The following is a 17,091-nucleotide window of genomic DNA, read 5'->3' on the forward strand; positions in this document are numbered from 1 at the left end:
CTGTCATTGATTAATTATTAAAGAGGTCATATTTTTCCTTAAGGGGAGTGAGTCAGTAAGCCTTTCTTAAAGTATTCATTTTTTTTGTTTCCTCTGTTATTGACTTTCTTCTTTATTGGTAAGTATTAAATTATCCAATTTTAATCCTTACATTACTATCATCCAATTGGAATGAACATTGTACCACTTTGCCTGAAGCACACAATGGTATAATTTCAATTGTTCCCAATTGTGTGTAATCTTTTTTCATGCATTTTACTTCTGTGCATTTAATAGTCCCATGATACAATGTTTTGTTATACTTATCAAACATTATAGTATTTTAGTTAGAAAAATAGTTGTACTACCTGCACAAATATTTGGCATTTACAGTGTTCTCATTTTAATACTAAGGTCTTCCCTTTAGAGAGAATCGCTAGGAAAAAAAGAATTTCTAGTGTTATTCATTGAACATCAATTTTACAGTTATATTTGAATATTTGCTGAATGTAAAATTGTAGATTTTTTTCCCTTTTAGCATCTGAGCCTCGTTCTGTTTTCTGGGATTCTTTTTCCTCCCATGATGCCATCCTGTCCTGTCCTACTCCAAAAGTGGTCCTTCTTATTGTTCTATTTAAGTTTCTCAGTATTTGCTGAGATTCTGAAATCTGTAAGGTTTATTTTTCCATCAAATGTGGAGAAATTCTGGGTCTTGTTGATTTGAGTAACTGTTTTTTTGTTTGTTTGTTTGTTTGTTTGTTTTAATCTTTCTGTAGTTCCAGTCTTCCCAGTAGAGACTGTGACAGTCAATAGATGGGATTTATTCTGTTATTTTCTCCTCTGTTTTCCTTTTGCATTATCCGTTTATCATCAAGTTCATATGAACATTTTGTCATGAAGCCCAATCTACTGTTAGGCCTGTCTGTTTTATACTAAGATCACTCACTTTCCATGTTACCCTTGGAACAGGTAGATTACTTGTCTATCTTTCTTACAATGCCCAATATGTTTGTTCACTACATTCTGTCCTTAAAGTTTTTGAACATATTGGAAATAGCTCCCTTAAAATCCTCCTCACAATAATGCGGAGGGCATATTTATATTGCCTTTTTTATGTTTTTGTGTTTGTTTTTCTCTCTTTCTTATGGAATCACCCCCCCCACACACACACATACCTTCCTTTTCTCTTTTTCTGTCATAAGATGTTTAAACGTCTCCTAGGCTCCTAGGCATTGTATTTGGAGAATGAAAAAGCATGAACTATGTTGCCTTCCATTAAAGGACACTGGCTGTTTTTTTCTTGATAGTGTGTGTGTGTGTGTGTGTGTGTGTGTGTGTGTGTGTGTGTGTGTTGTGATCAGGGTTTTACTACTTATCCCAACCTGGCTTAGAACTTAATATCAATGCCAAGATACCTTCAAATTTAAGGCAGTCTTTATGTCTCAGCCTCCAAAACAGAGATGTGACAGGCAGGTACCATCATATCCAAAATTTTGTTTTTACTTACTAAATTTCTATTGAATTTTTAAACCTATGAACTTTTATATATATATATTTATGTTTATATAAAGTACAGTTTTGTTTGGGATTGTAAGACTGATATATGTTCCTTATTTTAGCATATGAACTTTATTGTTATCTAAATATTTTTTCACCTGAAAACTCATGTATATTGAGATCCCAATCCCCAATAGAATAATAGGTAAAGTTGGGCCTTTTGGGAAATAAGTAACCTTGAGGATAAATGACATTCATAAAAGAGAAGTTTCTCCCCTCTCTTCTCATTTTTTCTACTGCTCCTTTTTCTCTCTCCTTCCCTTTCTTCAAACATCTGTTCCTCTTTTAACCCCACCCTTCACAAACCAGGTAAGATATAGACAAATGGCTGTATCTGTAAAGGTCCTCATCAAACACTAGCTCTCCTGGCAAACTTTACCTTGGATTTGAGGCTTTAGAATTGCGAGACACAATGGGTCGGTATTTTTAAAACAATTATTATCTTATTTTTATAGTAATGTGGATTGAATAAGGCAGTCATTATTCCCACATTACAATATGTACAAGATTTTAAAGGATGCCATGGTACTCTGTGGTATCTTTTTTACCTTAGCTGGCTGAGCCAAAACTTCATTGGAATAAAGAAATATCTGGCACTAGAGTCCAAGGACATTACTCAACCCTGCTGTTATCTACCATTCTATGACCCACAAAGTCTAACATGATAGCCTTGGACACCAATGTGAAACCTACACTAAAAATTTTATCACCATCTTCCATAGATTGCACTTTATTCAGGGTCCTGTACCACAGAATTGGATTGCACGAAGAACAATAACTCTGTACATGCTGGCGAAGTTTCTGTGTTCTTGTTGATGTCGACTAACCTCTACTGTGCTCATGGTACCCAGGCAAAAATGTAAGAACACCCATTTCCTCGTACAGTTTTTTTCTTCTAATAGTAGTACTTCTGCTCTGCAGGAAATATATATATATATATATATATATACATATACACACATAAACAATACATTCATATGCACACACACACACACACACACATAGATAGCAAAAAAATAAGTCAATGAAATGATGCCCAATGATATTGTCCTAAATTGGTACCTAGCCCAATTGTCATTAAAGAGGCTTCATCTAGCACCTTGTGGAAACAGATGCAGAGCCCTACAGCCAAACATTAGGTGGAGCTCTGGGAATCCTGAAGAAGGAGGAGAGGAAGAATTGTAGGAGCTAGAGGGGTCAAGGATACCACAGAAGTGTAAATGCAGAGAATCAACTAACCTAGGCACGTAGAGGCTAACAGAGACTGATCCAACAGGCAAAAATACAGGCATTAGATCAACAAAGGCCCTCTGTATATATGTTATAGTTGTGTTAGCTTGGTCTTCTTGTGGGTCTACTAACAGCGTGATTGGGGGTTTTCTCTATCTCTTTTGCCTGCTTTTGGGGCTCTTTTCCTGTTGGGTCACCTCTTCCATCTGTAATATGAAGGGAGATGCTTAGTCTTGTTTTAACCTGATGTGCCGTGTTTGCATCATATCACTGGGAAGCCTGTAGTTTTTCTGAAGGAAATGAAGGAGTGGATTGAGATGAGAGAGGAGGTGGGAGGAAGAGACTGGGAGGAGAGGAGGGAGAGAAAACTGTGGTTGGGATAATAATAATAATAATAATAATAATAATAATGAGGAGGAGGAGGAGGAGGAGAAGGGTGATAAAGAAAAAAGCTTTTTTCTTTCTCTCTATATTAAATGTTTTTACTTATCTGCTTGTCTGTCTGTGTATGTTTGCTCATGTGTTTATGCCACTCATGACATGGCCTATATATGAAATTTAAAGAATATTTAAAGAATAAAGAGTTGGATTGTTCCTTCCACTATGCATGACCTGAGATTCCAACTTATGTCCTCAAGTTCAGTAATAAACATGTTTAACCCATGAGCAACATCATTAGCCTTCAAATGAATTAAAATTTAAGAATCAATAAACTTGCCAAAATGTGTACTAGCCTCAACCGAGAAAAAAATGGATTAAAATCTGGTGACATGTTGGTTAGCAAGTCTGACAGGATCATGACAAAGACATGTACACACACACACACACACACACACACACATACACACACACACACACACACACACACGTGTGTGTGTGTGTCCTTGCTCCATCACAGTAATACCAAGAATATAAAAGATCAAGTAACTATCTTCTCTCCAAAACCTACCCATTCTGTAGGAAGGCTTACCAACAAGACTTACGTGACGACACACAAGAAGCACAAACCTAGGGGAGACTGAAATGGTCAATTTAATCATACAAAGAATCAATATAATCAAAGATTGAAGAACGCAAACTGAAATAGTTATGGAATTGAAATTCACAATAAACAAACTAGAAAACTGAAAGGAAAGCCTTAGAAATAGAACGTATCAGGCAGAAGATAGAATATCAAGTCTCGAAGATAAAATGGAGACCCTAAACCTCTTGATTATAGACATAGATGAAGGAGAACATTCCAGATGAGGGAGATCTGGTCAAAGACATGGAAGACAACTTCTCCAAATGAAGGAAAGACACACTAAAGCAAATACAAGATGCACAGGGAACACCAAATAGACAAGAGTAGAAAAGAAAATCCACTGGCACATCATAGTTAAAACACTAGGAACACATAAGAAAGAAAGAGTATAGAAAGTAACAAAAGAAAATCCACAAACCACATACAGGGGAAAATCTATCAGGATAACAGCTGTTTTCTCAGTAGAAACATCGAAACTTGAAGATACTGGGGCAATGCGTTCTAGGACCTTAAGGACTATCACAGCCAACCTAAAATATTATACTCAATAAATCCATCCACCTTAATTAAAGGGTAAATAAAAATGTCCCAGGATATAAAGAGCCTCAAAAATCTATACCAATAAACACACCAAAGGAAAACATAAGAAGAATTATTTCAGGCTGAAGCATGAAATGAGCACAGAGCAGGGATTGCGGAAACAAATATAAAGCCATTATTAAAACACAAAATATCACCGAAACACAAGCAACAACACCAAAGTAAACATAGCCACAGTAAACATTTGAATAATAATTGAATAATGTCAGTGATCTCAGTTCTCCAAAGAAATGACACAGGCTGGCTGAATGCATCAAGAAACAAAACATCTATATACCTCCTGCAAGAAACACATCTGAGTTTTAAAGATAGCTATCACTTTAGAATAAAAGGATGAGCACCCCAATTAAATGATCCCACAAAGCATGAAGGTGTCACTGTCCAAATATACGACAAAATTAACTCCAATCTAAAACTAATCGAAAGAGATGAAAAGGGATATTTCATTCTAATCAAGAGAACAGTTAACCAAGATGTTACTATTCTGAGCATAGCTGCTCCAAGTTCTGGGCCTCCCGATCTTATAAGAAATCTACTGCTGGATGCAAAGACACAGCTTAAGAGAAGCTATTTCTAGCAGGTGAGTTCAGTGCCCCACGTTCTCAGGTTGACAGGTATCTGGACAAAGCAGAAGCAGAGAAACATCATAATTATATGGGAATTTATATCAAATCAACTTAGAGATATGTATAGAATAGTATAGCAAAGTACCACATACAACTTTTCTATGGAAGCTTCTCTAAATGTAGATCACATGCTAGGACACAAAACAAATATTTGCAAATTAAAAAACGAGACAAAACAAATCCCCAAAAAACTTGAAATCACTCCTTGTATTCTATCTGATCAAAGTGTAATAAAACAAAGTCAACAGCACAAAAACATTCTGATAAATGTGAAAATTCATGGAGATTAAAAAACACATTACTAAAATGATAAATGGGCCAAAGAATTAAATCAAGAGAAAGAAAAGAAAGAAAAGAAAAAAAAGAAAAGAAAAATTTCCTGTAACTAAAATAAAATGAAAACAGAACATACCAAAATATCTGGTTATGTTGAAAGCAGTTCTATGGGAAAAATTTGGAGCTCTAAGTACACACAAACACGGACACACACACACACACACACACACACACACACACACAGAGAGAGAGAGAGAGAGAGAGAGAGAGAGAGAGAGAGAGAGAGAGAGAGAGAGAGAGAACAGAAATAGTGTCTTCCTAATATAACTCAAAAAGTTGGAAAAACAGGAACAAACCAAATCAGGGCAGAAATTGATGAAATAGGAAGAAAAAAGAATATAAGGAACCAGCAAATCTAAAAGCTGGTTCTTTGAGAAAATTGACAGATGCTTTGCCCAACTAAACAGAAGGAAGAAAACAACTGAATTAACAGAATTAGAAATGATCCAGGAAATGCACCAGGAAGCATTATAACAAGCAAAATGGACACCAAACAAATTCAGAATATTATAAGAAAATATTTTAAGACTCTGTACTCCATTAAGCTGCAAACAGAAGAAATACTCCTACAGATCCAAGGAAATATATAGCAACAACAACAACACAAACAGAACAATCCAGACCAGTATCTCCGATGAATATAGACTTAAAAATACTCAAATAATAAAACCCTTGCAAACAGAATATAGATAGGTATCAAAAAGATTTTTTCCATGAAGTGAAGGAATTATTCAACAAATGCAAGTCAAGAAATTTAATAAAGCACAGACGTGAACTGTTTTTGGAAATCACATGTTTATTGCAATGGATGCAGTAAAAGCCTTTGACAAAAAACAATCATGTCTTCATGAAAAATTCCTAGCAAATAAAGCTAGAGGGAGCATACCTCAACACAATAAAAAGTATGTACAAGAAGCCTATACGCAACAACATCTGAGATAGAGAGAAGTTTGAGAGCATACATTGGAAAGAAAGGAACAAGACAGGGATGCCAATAGCCCATTGCTTTTTAGCATTGTGCTTGAAGCACTGGTTGGGGCAATAAGGAAAGAGAAAGAAGAAAAGTGAATACAAACAGGGAAAGAGGGAGTCAATCTATACCCACTTGCAGATGATATATTGTACATTAGAGGACCCCAAATTTCTACCAGAAAGTTTCTGGAAATGGTAATCAGATTTGGTAATGGCCAGGTATAGAATCAACGTCAATAAATCAATAGCTTTTCTATGTAACAGCAAACATACAGAGAAGAAAATCATGGACTTATTCCCATTTACAATAGCCTTAAAAAATAATAAAGCAACCGGGAATAATCCTAGCCAAAGACACGAAAGACTTCTGTTTCAGAACTCTAAATCTCTGGTGAAAGACATTGTAAAGACAGTAGAGAATAAAAGAACACCTATGCTCACAGGTTGCTAGAATTAACATTGTAAAGAGGCGCGTCTTACCAAAGCTATTTACAGATTAAATACAATTCTAATCAAAAGCCCCATGTCATTCTTTGCAGAAATAAAATAAAAAAGCAATCCTAAATTTTGTATAGAACCATGAAAGGCTTTGAATAGCCAAGACAATACAGTGCAATAAGGACAATGTTGGGGGGATAATAATTCCAGATCTCATGAGATATAACAGTGATAATAATATTAACATGTGTTGGCACATAAAACAGACATGTAGAAAAATGGAACAAAATCAAAGACCCAAACCTGAGCATGTGTAACTTCATATGCTTAATATTTTACAAAGACATCAAAACATGCTGGAGAAGAGAAGGTGTCTACAGTAAATAGGGTTGGAAAACAATAGGTTGGGTGTTCTTATACAGAATAATAAAAGTACAGCTGTGTCTATCATGTTGCAATAAATATAAAACTAACTCCAAATGGATCGTAGACATAAACTTAAAACAGTGAAATTTCTGTAAGAAAACATAAGCAGTACTCTACGTGGTACAGAAAGAACTTTCTGAATTGACTCATTTTATCTAAGGTTTAAGAGTAACAACTGACAAATGGGATTTCCTAAAACTAACAACTTACTCACAGGTAAAGAAACAAATCATCTGCGGAAAGAGAAATCTCACAGGATGAGGGAAATCTTTGCCAGTTATACATCTGCCAGAGATTAAATATCTAGAGTATATGAAGAACTCAAAAAAACAAAGTGTCAAAAAACAAAACAAAACTGACCAGTTCAAACAATGGAACTGAGACCTCAATAAAGAGTTCTCAAAGGAAGGAAAAAAAACCACGAGAAATGTAGCAACCAACAATGTTCATCTTATCTGGAAATTTAAAAACTGGGAACAAGAATCAATTTGAGATTTCATCTTATCCTAGTCAGAATGGCAAAGACAAAAGAGCCAAGAACAAGTGCTGGAGTGTGTGCAGGAGAAAGAGAGGCTTCCTTCCCTGTGAGTGGGATTGTAAACTGGTATGACCACCATGAAAATCATTATAAAGAAGTCTCTAAAATAAATCTACCATATGAGCCAGCCCTATGGATTCTTGGCTTATGTAAAAAGTAATAAACACCTTAATGCTCATAATGGCTAACCAAATTCACTACTACTCTAGTCACAATATCTAGGAAATCAAAACAACATAGATGTCCTAAAATTGATGAACAGATAATGAAGATATGCCATCTATACTATGTGATATCTATCCATCAGTCAGTAAACAAAAACAAAGTCATGAATTTTGCTGGTAGACGGGTGGAACTAGAAAGGATCATATTGAGTAAGGTAACCTAGACCCAGGAAAACAAATGCTGTATGTTCTCTCTTACAGGAAGCTTCTAGACCTAAATCTTCAAATGTGAACACATAGTCATATATATTCTACTATAGAAGCCAGGAAAATGGAACAGGATGTGGGAGGTTGAGGAAAAATAGAAAGTACAATAGCAGAATACTGAGTGTATGGTCAGGGAAATGGAGAAAGGGGCAGGCTAGGCAGACAGAAAGAGATGAATTCAGACAACTGTGGGGAGAGGGTAAAGGGAATAGGAGAATTAAGTTTCTGATACACAGGAAATAGGAAAAGTTAGGCACCTTAGGGAATGGGTAGCTTAAAAGTAAAAGTAAAGTAACAATACCTGTGTCTGAAAAAGACACAAGAGATCATACCACTCACTATTTCCTTAAATGTATAGCCACATTGCACATAATTCACTGTATAAAAATGCATGTATAATTTTATTGCACATTCTCAACTGGGTTAACGGTGAGTCCTCCAAGACACAAAGATCACCTAATGACAACCCCAGTACTAGACACAGCACTGTTTTGAGTTCTTAAACAGGACTGTCTGAGGGTGTCGCAAATCATACAGCCTATTGTGATTGCCCTTGGATACCTACTTCTCAGAAAGAGAAAGTACATCTTCATTTATGCTGAAGATGCCATGCATTTCAGAATCAGGGGCGAGAGACCTCTGAGCTGGAATCAACCTCAGTGATGCTTCCCTGAGGATGAGCTTTCAGAAGGTGCCATGTAAGCTTCAAGTGGAGAGGGGAAAATAACAGCCCTATCCAGCTATGAAGCCCATGAACCACATTAAGGACCAGCATGGCATGCTAACACTAAGGGTACAGTCGTGGTACACATACCCTGGTGATACCAATACCAATAGTTCTTTTATTAGACGTCAGGCCATCTTGACAAAAGGGATACCAGGCTTGGTACTGAAAGCCTGGACAGATACTTAGAGTATAATCATGGCTACTGAAAGACAGAGCTAGGATAATCCCAGCTAGACCTGTAAAGGTTTGCTAACATGATCACTCAAACATGAGTTCAACAAATTTGATGTCCACAACTGAAAAGGAAACTCCATGAGGCCTCAACTCTACACACACACACACACACACACACACACACACACACACACAAACACACACACACCACAACAAAACAAACAAAAAACCTGTAGGCATACAGGCAACTGAGTAAAGCAGAAACCAGGAAAGAAGATCATTCCCAGGCAAAACACACCAATATGCTATTTGGTACCCTAAAAACATAGACTGAACGACTTGTATTAGGAATGTATTTTTCATATGTATATTTTATGTACATGTGAAAAATATTCATATATGTGTGAATATATGCATGCAGTAAGAATTAATAGAAAAGAAGTTATAAATTTGAAGGAGAGAAGAGAGTGTTGAATGGGCAGATTTAGAGGAAGAAAATGGTAGGAAGAGTTACTTGTTCAAAAATTAACAAAAACGTCAATAGTATTGAATTAACACTGTTTTTACTTGAATTCATAGAAAATGCAATAGTATTATTACAAATTTGATCCATAATGTATTTTGGACAAAGTCTAGGTACTTTCCTTTATACATATTTTTTCTAAATTTAATAATATAAACACATACATGTACTTAATTTTATTTCAAAATAACCTATTTTGTTGGCTTTCACTCAGAATATTTGTATATTTATCCTGTTATTGTTGGTTATGCTTGGCAATTTCAAAATACTTGAAAAGTTACCTAGTTACAGAAAATCTAGTGTCCCATGTAAGATGATTCATTTCTTTTAAACCTCATACACTTTTTTTCTACTTAGGTAATATTGTATTTATTATGTTTTCCTTTCTATTTTAAAGTTTTTAGTTTGTGAGAATTCCATATGTGGGTATCGTGTTTCCATCATTGAGGATTTCATATGTGGGTATCATGTTTCTATCATTTATACCCATTTTTCTCCTCTTTCCATGCTTCTTCCTTTGAAGCTTCTCGAATTCATGACCCCTTGTTCTATAATTAATATTAATTATGACACGAATTATATATAAGATGTACATGATGCATGTTGTATGTATGAGTTTGTATGTGTGGTAGTGGGTCAATTTGGGGCTGCTCCTATATACATGTGTTTAAGATTCACCACTTGGGATTGTTCCTGGGGGAATCTTCTTTCTATATTGGCAGCTCTCGATTGCCTGCGACTCCTAATCTAGCAATAGGGACTTTTAAATTTTCACCTATCCACATTGGCATGTCAACTGTTATTTGTCTTAGTGTAGTCCTTATTTAAATGACTACGTGGTTAAGATTTCATGAGTGATATATCTATGGCAGATCTTACAGGCTGGCACTGTGTAACAGCAGGTGCTCTGGTCAGGCTCTTAGAGTCTTTTCCTCCCCCTCCCCTTATATCCCCAAGCCTTAGGTATAAGATGTACGTTGTATCCATACCAACAGGGCCTACTCTCTCATCTTTGCATTTCGAACAGCAGGGGATTTTCATAATAGTCTTTGTCTGTTGCAAAAATAAGATTCTCTGTTGAAGGGTGACAGCCATACTTACCTGTGTGTGCGTGCGTGTGTGTGTGTGTGTGTGTGTGTGTTTTGATATATATATATATATATATATATATATATGAATACATTTAGATATTACCTAGGTTTAGGAAATATCAGTAATATGTTCTTCTCCAGCATCTCTGACCTCTCCTTCCATGGGGTAATGGGCCAGATTTACAATAGCAGACTTGGATTCCCTCATGTTGAGCAGACTTTAAGTATAATTTTGTTGGTTAACCGCAGGATAAAAGTGCCACTATTTTGCCATTAATGTTTTGCCAGGCCTGTTATTGTTGCGGCCCATAGATTTTACAGCTGGGTAATGCTGTTAATTGTTTTTCTCCCTTGGCATCGTGCAGACTTCCTTGTACTAAGAAAAGAGTTTGTGCTCAGGGAGAAAACTTACAAGTCAGTTCCAACTCAATTCCTCAAAGTACTGTGTCCAGATTCTGCTCTATGTTTTTCAATAGAGTCTTTAATTTACGTTTTTAGCAACAACAAAGAACAATAACAATATCGTATATTGTTTGGATAGTCTCTTGAAGCATGCCTCCCAAACAAAATATCTATGTGAGTTTTCCTTTGCCTGACACAGAAGTTCATAGTCTATTGCTCTTTAGGGAGCATTGTCACCTGGTATGGTATACTTCCAAAACACACCACACACACACACACACACACACACACACACACACACACACACACAGTCTCTGCTTCCATTTTTCTATCTATCTATCTATCTATCTATCTATCTATCTACCTACCTATCTATCTATATCTATCTACCCATTTATCTATTAGATAAATAGAGATATAGGTAGTATATATTCTATGTATATCATAATACTTTATATTATTAAATATAACTAAATATACTAATAAATGTAGAGTTTATTTGCATATGTATATCTATTTATATACATATTTATGCTATACATAAACACATATACACACACATACAGACACACACACACACACACACACACACACACACGCACACACTCTTAAGTATATAGATACAACCTGCTCAGTGTGTTTAGTGTTACTCCAATGCATATAATTCTAAGGTTGACCACTTAGCGTTGGTAACCAAGTAGGGAGCTCATTCCTAGATCGACTATTGCTCCAGCTCTCAACAGCCAATGGCTGCCGGCAGTTCTTTACCTACTACTGGAGCTCAGTGAGTATTGTCCTCGCACGTTACGGTGTCTGTTGCTATTGTACTCCTTCGGTCTTGTTTAGACAGCAAGATTGTTGAGATGTCATAAGTGAAGCTTCCCTATTATTTCTAGGAGACGAAATCTCACAGCAGATTTTCTGATCCCTGGCTCTTAACAATCTTTCTGCCTTATTTTCTACCCCTAGTCCCTTAAGTACAGGCATTGTTTTTCCTTATATAAATATATATGTGTATATATATTTCTCAGCAGTCTGATCTAATTCCTGACCAAAGCAATGTTAAAAAGGGAGATTTGATTTTTTTTCAGTTTGTGAAGACAGTCTATAGAGGTCACAGACATCCTTTTGTTCATAGATAAGACCTAGGAAAAGCAAAAATGTTAAACACCAACGTTGCCTCTTTAAAGGGAGAAATATATAGCCTGTTTTCCAACCAGAAAATGGGGAGCAGAGGTGGTTAATTGCCTAGTGTCTTCTGTACTATCTGTCTGTCCAGGCCACACCCTCGACCCTTAACTAAGTCTATCTATTGCACTATCCTACCCTCAGATCCTAATCATAAGCATTATTTACCTTGGCCTGCCTCCTTAGTTAATCGTAGACCCTACCGTTATGGACGATGTCACTTGTACTTCCCATGAGTTTCCTGTAATCATGCCTTAAGTTTTATTGTCTTCAGGGGATTGAGTGAATTATCACCAGACCACTTTTTTGTAATTGTGCTGTGTTTAAATTATATATATATATATATATATATATATATATATATTCCCTTGGTGATTCTAAATCTTAGATAACAGTCCATAATAACTATCACAGAATTAACTCTTTTCTGTTGTACTTGGTTTCTTGTGTCTATCATTTCTCTGTTACTGATATATATATATATATATATATATATATATATATATATATATATATATATTCCGATTTGATATTGGATGATTCAGTCTCTGTTCTCATGACATTTTTATCATATGTTCGATCCAACTATTGGGTTTTTCATTTTCTTACAAATCAGCAGTACACTTTTTGTTGCCTTCCTTGCTACCTGACCCTCCCACTTCTGATCGTTTAACTCTTTGTTGCCTGGCTATCCTTGGCAGAAGTGGCATTTCTATCTAAAACAAGCTAAACGTTAAGAGCATGCAAATAAGAATGCAACAGTTTTACAAATCAGTCAAACTTTATGAAGCAACATAAACTAAGGGTAAAGTATTCTTGTATATGCTTACCATGAGAAAAAGCAGAGAGAGATGACTTTTGACATGAAATAAGAAGCTGTCACACATGTTTTGTATTTTGTTCCTTGACCATTTTCTCACTCTATGTATGGTAAGCATCACTATTGGCAAGAAGTCATTTTTGAAAATGCCAGAACAAAGGAAATTGTAAAAAAAAATAGAGTGTATTGAGTGGCCAAACAATACCTTCCTGAAAGCTTTACTACAATGGCTCTTTTGATGTGTCAGCTTGACTAGGCTAGTTATTCACTCCATCTAAGTAATGCTGTACGTATAATTAAAGCGCCTAATCAATTTACTTTAAGTAAGCGAGATTATCCTGGATGTTCTGCATGGCCTTGATTCGATAAGTTAAAACATCTTCAAAGCAAGGATTCAGATTGCTCAAGAAGAAAAAAAATTGCCTGAGGACAATCTATGCCAGTGAGTTGCAGTCTTCATTGGATGCTCCCTTTTCCTGTGCTTAAAGGCTTTCACTACAGAATGAAGACACTGCTTCCGGGCAGTTGAGCACTAAGCAAATTTCCTATTGAAATATCTATGTGTGGATCAGCCCCTCTCTTTTCATCATATGTATGCCTAGATGTACAACACACACACACACACACACACACACACACACACACACACACACAATGTTATGTTGTCATATGATACATATGATACGTGTTGTGGTTCTTTATTTTACAGGAACAGCCTCCATAGATTCATGTGTTTGAATGCTTATTCATTAGGGGGTAGCAGTACATGGCAGGGATTAGTAGGTACGACCGTGTTAAAGTAGGTATAGGCTTGTTGGAGGAAATGTGTCACAGGGTAGACTTTGGGGTTTCAAGTGCTCAAGCATGACCCAGTGTCATTCTCTTCTGACAAGGTAAATTCAGATGTACTACTCTGAGCTCCTCTCCAGTACCATGTCTGCCTGCTTGCTGATATGATGATAATGGACTAAACCTCTGAACTGTAAGCCATCCCCATTTAAATATTTTCCTCTATAAGAGTTGCCATGGTTGTGGTGTCTTATTACAACAATGGAACAATGACTAAGACAGGTGCATATATTATGTTTGTGCATCAGACATAAATAAGTAAATTAGTTTTCACTTAACTTGTTGACAAGGAATTAATTTTGGTAGAATTAAAAATGATTGACCTTTCCTGAGGAAAGTCCTAGGATCAGGTGTTAATGGTATTCAATATATTTGTGGAAAAGTAAGGATAGTTGTCTTATATATAAATGATGGTTAAGATAACTAAAGAGAGGGTTGGGGATTGAGCTCAGTGGTAGAGCGCTTGCCTAGCAAGGGCAAAGCCCTGGGTTCGGTCCTCAGCTCCAAAAAAAAAAAAAAAGAAAGAGAAAAAAAAGACAAGATAACTAAAGAGAACAAATCAGTAAGTAATGAAAAGATTATATTTGACCTGACTCTCAAAAGAGGTATTTGAGGAATATATATATTCTCCATGAATCTGTAAAAGCATGAATTATGAATAAATTTCAGTAGAGGTCTGTGTTCTACATTATGCCAAGCACAAAGGTGTTTAATAGAGATCATAACTACTATACCATATAGCTAATGCATCACAAAATAGCTTTCATTTGGGGATAATGCATTCATTTGTGTTCATATAAACAGTATGAAAATAGATGTTTGGTTGATTGATTTCCCCATTGTTCCATTTGTGAAACTAAATTTGACCCACTGATGATAATGCATTTTAGTTCATTAGCCTAAAATTTTATTCATGGGGCACAGAGGAATGAGCTCCAAAATTGTCTGTTAATTGTTGAAATATGACTTTCTATAAGTTCATTAATTTTCCAAAGTTATTTAGAACAACCCTGGGGGTTCCATGCAGCTCCAAGTACAGAAAGATATGAACACAGACTAAACAGTTTATATCTATTTATATAGTTAGGAGGTTTGAGGTCTGACTTGGCCGTTTGTTACTGCTATATACCATTTTAAAATTGTTTCAATCATTGTATCATTATAAGAATTCAAATATATTTTTCTATATTATCACATTAAATAGATTAATTGCAATACAAGAAGCAAAGCTTTGCACGAAGTATATCTCCCTTGTGCCATTTTATAGGATGTCTGAAAGTCTTTCTTTGCAAATACAATATTTTTTTAGATTGGAAATTGCATTCATCATTGAATATCCTTAGTATATGTGAAAATTTATTAATGTTTGTTTTGTTTATGTCTATCTGAATTCTCATGAGATTCTAATGATAAGTGAATTCTACATGTACTACCTTTTTAGTTTCAAATAGACATGACAGTCCAGCTATTGAAGAAAGAGTGAAAAAAAAGAGGGAGAAAGCAAACTATATCATTAGGGAGTAATAATACTGTTGTCTTTTGAGAAGTATTTTAAAGGGAAAACTGATGATATGATGATAGAAAATAGATTTATGACCTCTGTGAAACTAAGAAAACTTTTGTTGTTTTTGGAATCTTGATAAGTGAACTTGTGTAGAAGTTCTATATAAGATAAACAGAGCTCTTCTCTTTCTCTCCCTCTCCCTCTCCCTCTCCCTTTCCCCCTTCTCTCTGTCATTTCATTCTAAAGTGAATATTATAGATACTGAGATCGTCTGCTGAGTAAAAGTTAATAAAAATTTATCCAGGGCAAATATATGTATCTATTAGAATAACTAAGTGAGCTTTTACCATACCCATTTGACTTCATTTGCTATCACTTGGAAGACATACCATTGAGCATTTATAATGGTTTAACTAAAGAGAAAAGACCCACCCTAAATGTGGGCAACACTGTCCTAAATACTAAGGATCAGTACTCAGTAAAAGGGAGAGGAAAGAAAGGACAAGAAAGCAGAGTACCAACACCAGTTCCTCTCTGCTTCCTGACCGCAGGTGCATATGACCAGCGGCTTCTCACTTTTGAAGCCACTCCTTCCCCACCTTGACAGACTATATTGCTCACACCTTGAATCTTTTACTTTTAGGTTTCTCTTCTCAGGTATTTTGTCTTTACAATGAGAAAAGTACCCAATATATCAAATATACAATCACCTTCAAAATAGCATTGTGTTGCAGCAGTAAAACAAGTAGACTCCCTGGTAGTGAGAGCTTCTATTGGGTGATATTGGAAAACTATCACTAGCAGGCACACCTTTAAAAAATGTCCTATGGGATAAAGTGTAGACTTACAGTTTTTAAACCCTACTTTAGCAAGGGTTCTTAAATAGTTCTACACCCCTCATAGCCCACTGATCAAAGGCAGAGGAGGAAGCTGGATTTAGGACAAGGGCCTGTTTAGACTTTGTTTTTAAGGGCAATTCTGGTCTTCGTTGTCAGCAGTCCTTCCACTAGCAAAACATCAAACACGAATCATCATCATCAGTTCTATCCAGAAGAAACTGCAAGGCTCTGCCGATTGGCTGGAGTCTGCTTGAAGCAGCAAGAAGCAGCCAGAACATCGCTAGAAGTTCTTTGGTACGATCAGGAAAGAAAGCAAGAGGAGCCAATATCGGGGTGTAGTTAGTGAAGACCAGCAAAGCACAGTGAGGATAAGCAAGGGGAACAAAGGCCGGAGTGACATCCACTACACTTATAACGTTTCTAACATCACATGTCCTCTCAAGGACCACTCCAGCAAAACATCCCATGCCCTTACACTAGGTATCTTCTACCCACCCACCCCCACAGCAAAACCACCATTAGTCTGTTCTCATCCTCTCATAAGACAGTTTCCAAGTAAACAGCACGTGACACAACTGGATCTCCAACAAAACCAGACATTTCCACTTTAACAAAGCAAGACCATAAGGGCATGGAAATAAAGTACAGGAGGAAGAACTCAGAAGAAAGGGTAAAGGATAGTTTACTTAAGCCCTTCTTAAACTGCTATTCTTATTAGCTAACTCGAGCAATGTATAAACAGCAGTGAGGAAAAAAATGTTCAGGCCAGAAGTGAGCCCAGAGTCCTGTGCCTCTATTGACCACTCCCCTGAACTTC

The sequence above is a fragment of the Rattus norvegicus genome, chromosome 17, assembly GCF_021556685.1.
Source record: "Rattus norvegicus strain SHRSP/BbbUtx chromosome 17, alternate assembly SHRSP_T2T, whole genome shotgun sequence".
Taxonomy (NCBI): Eukaryota; Metazoa; Chordata; class Mammalia; order Rodentia; family Muridae; genus Rattus; species Rattus norvegicus.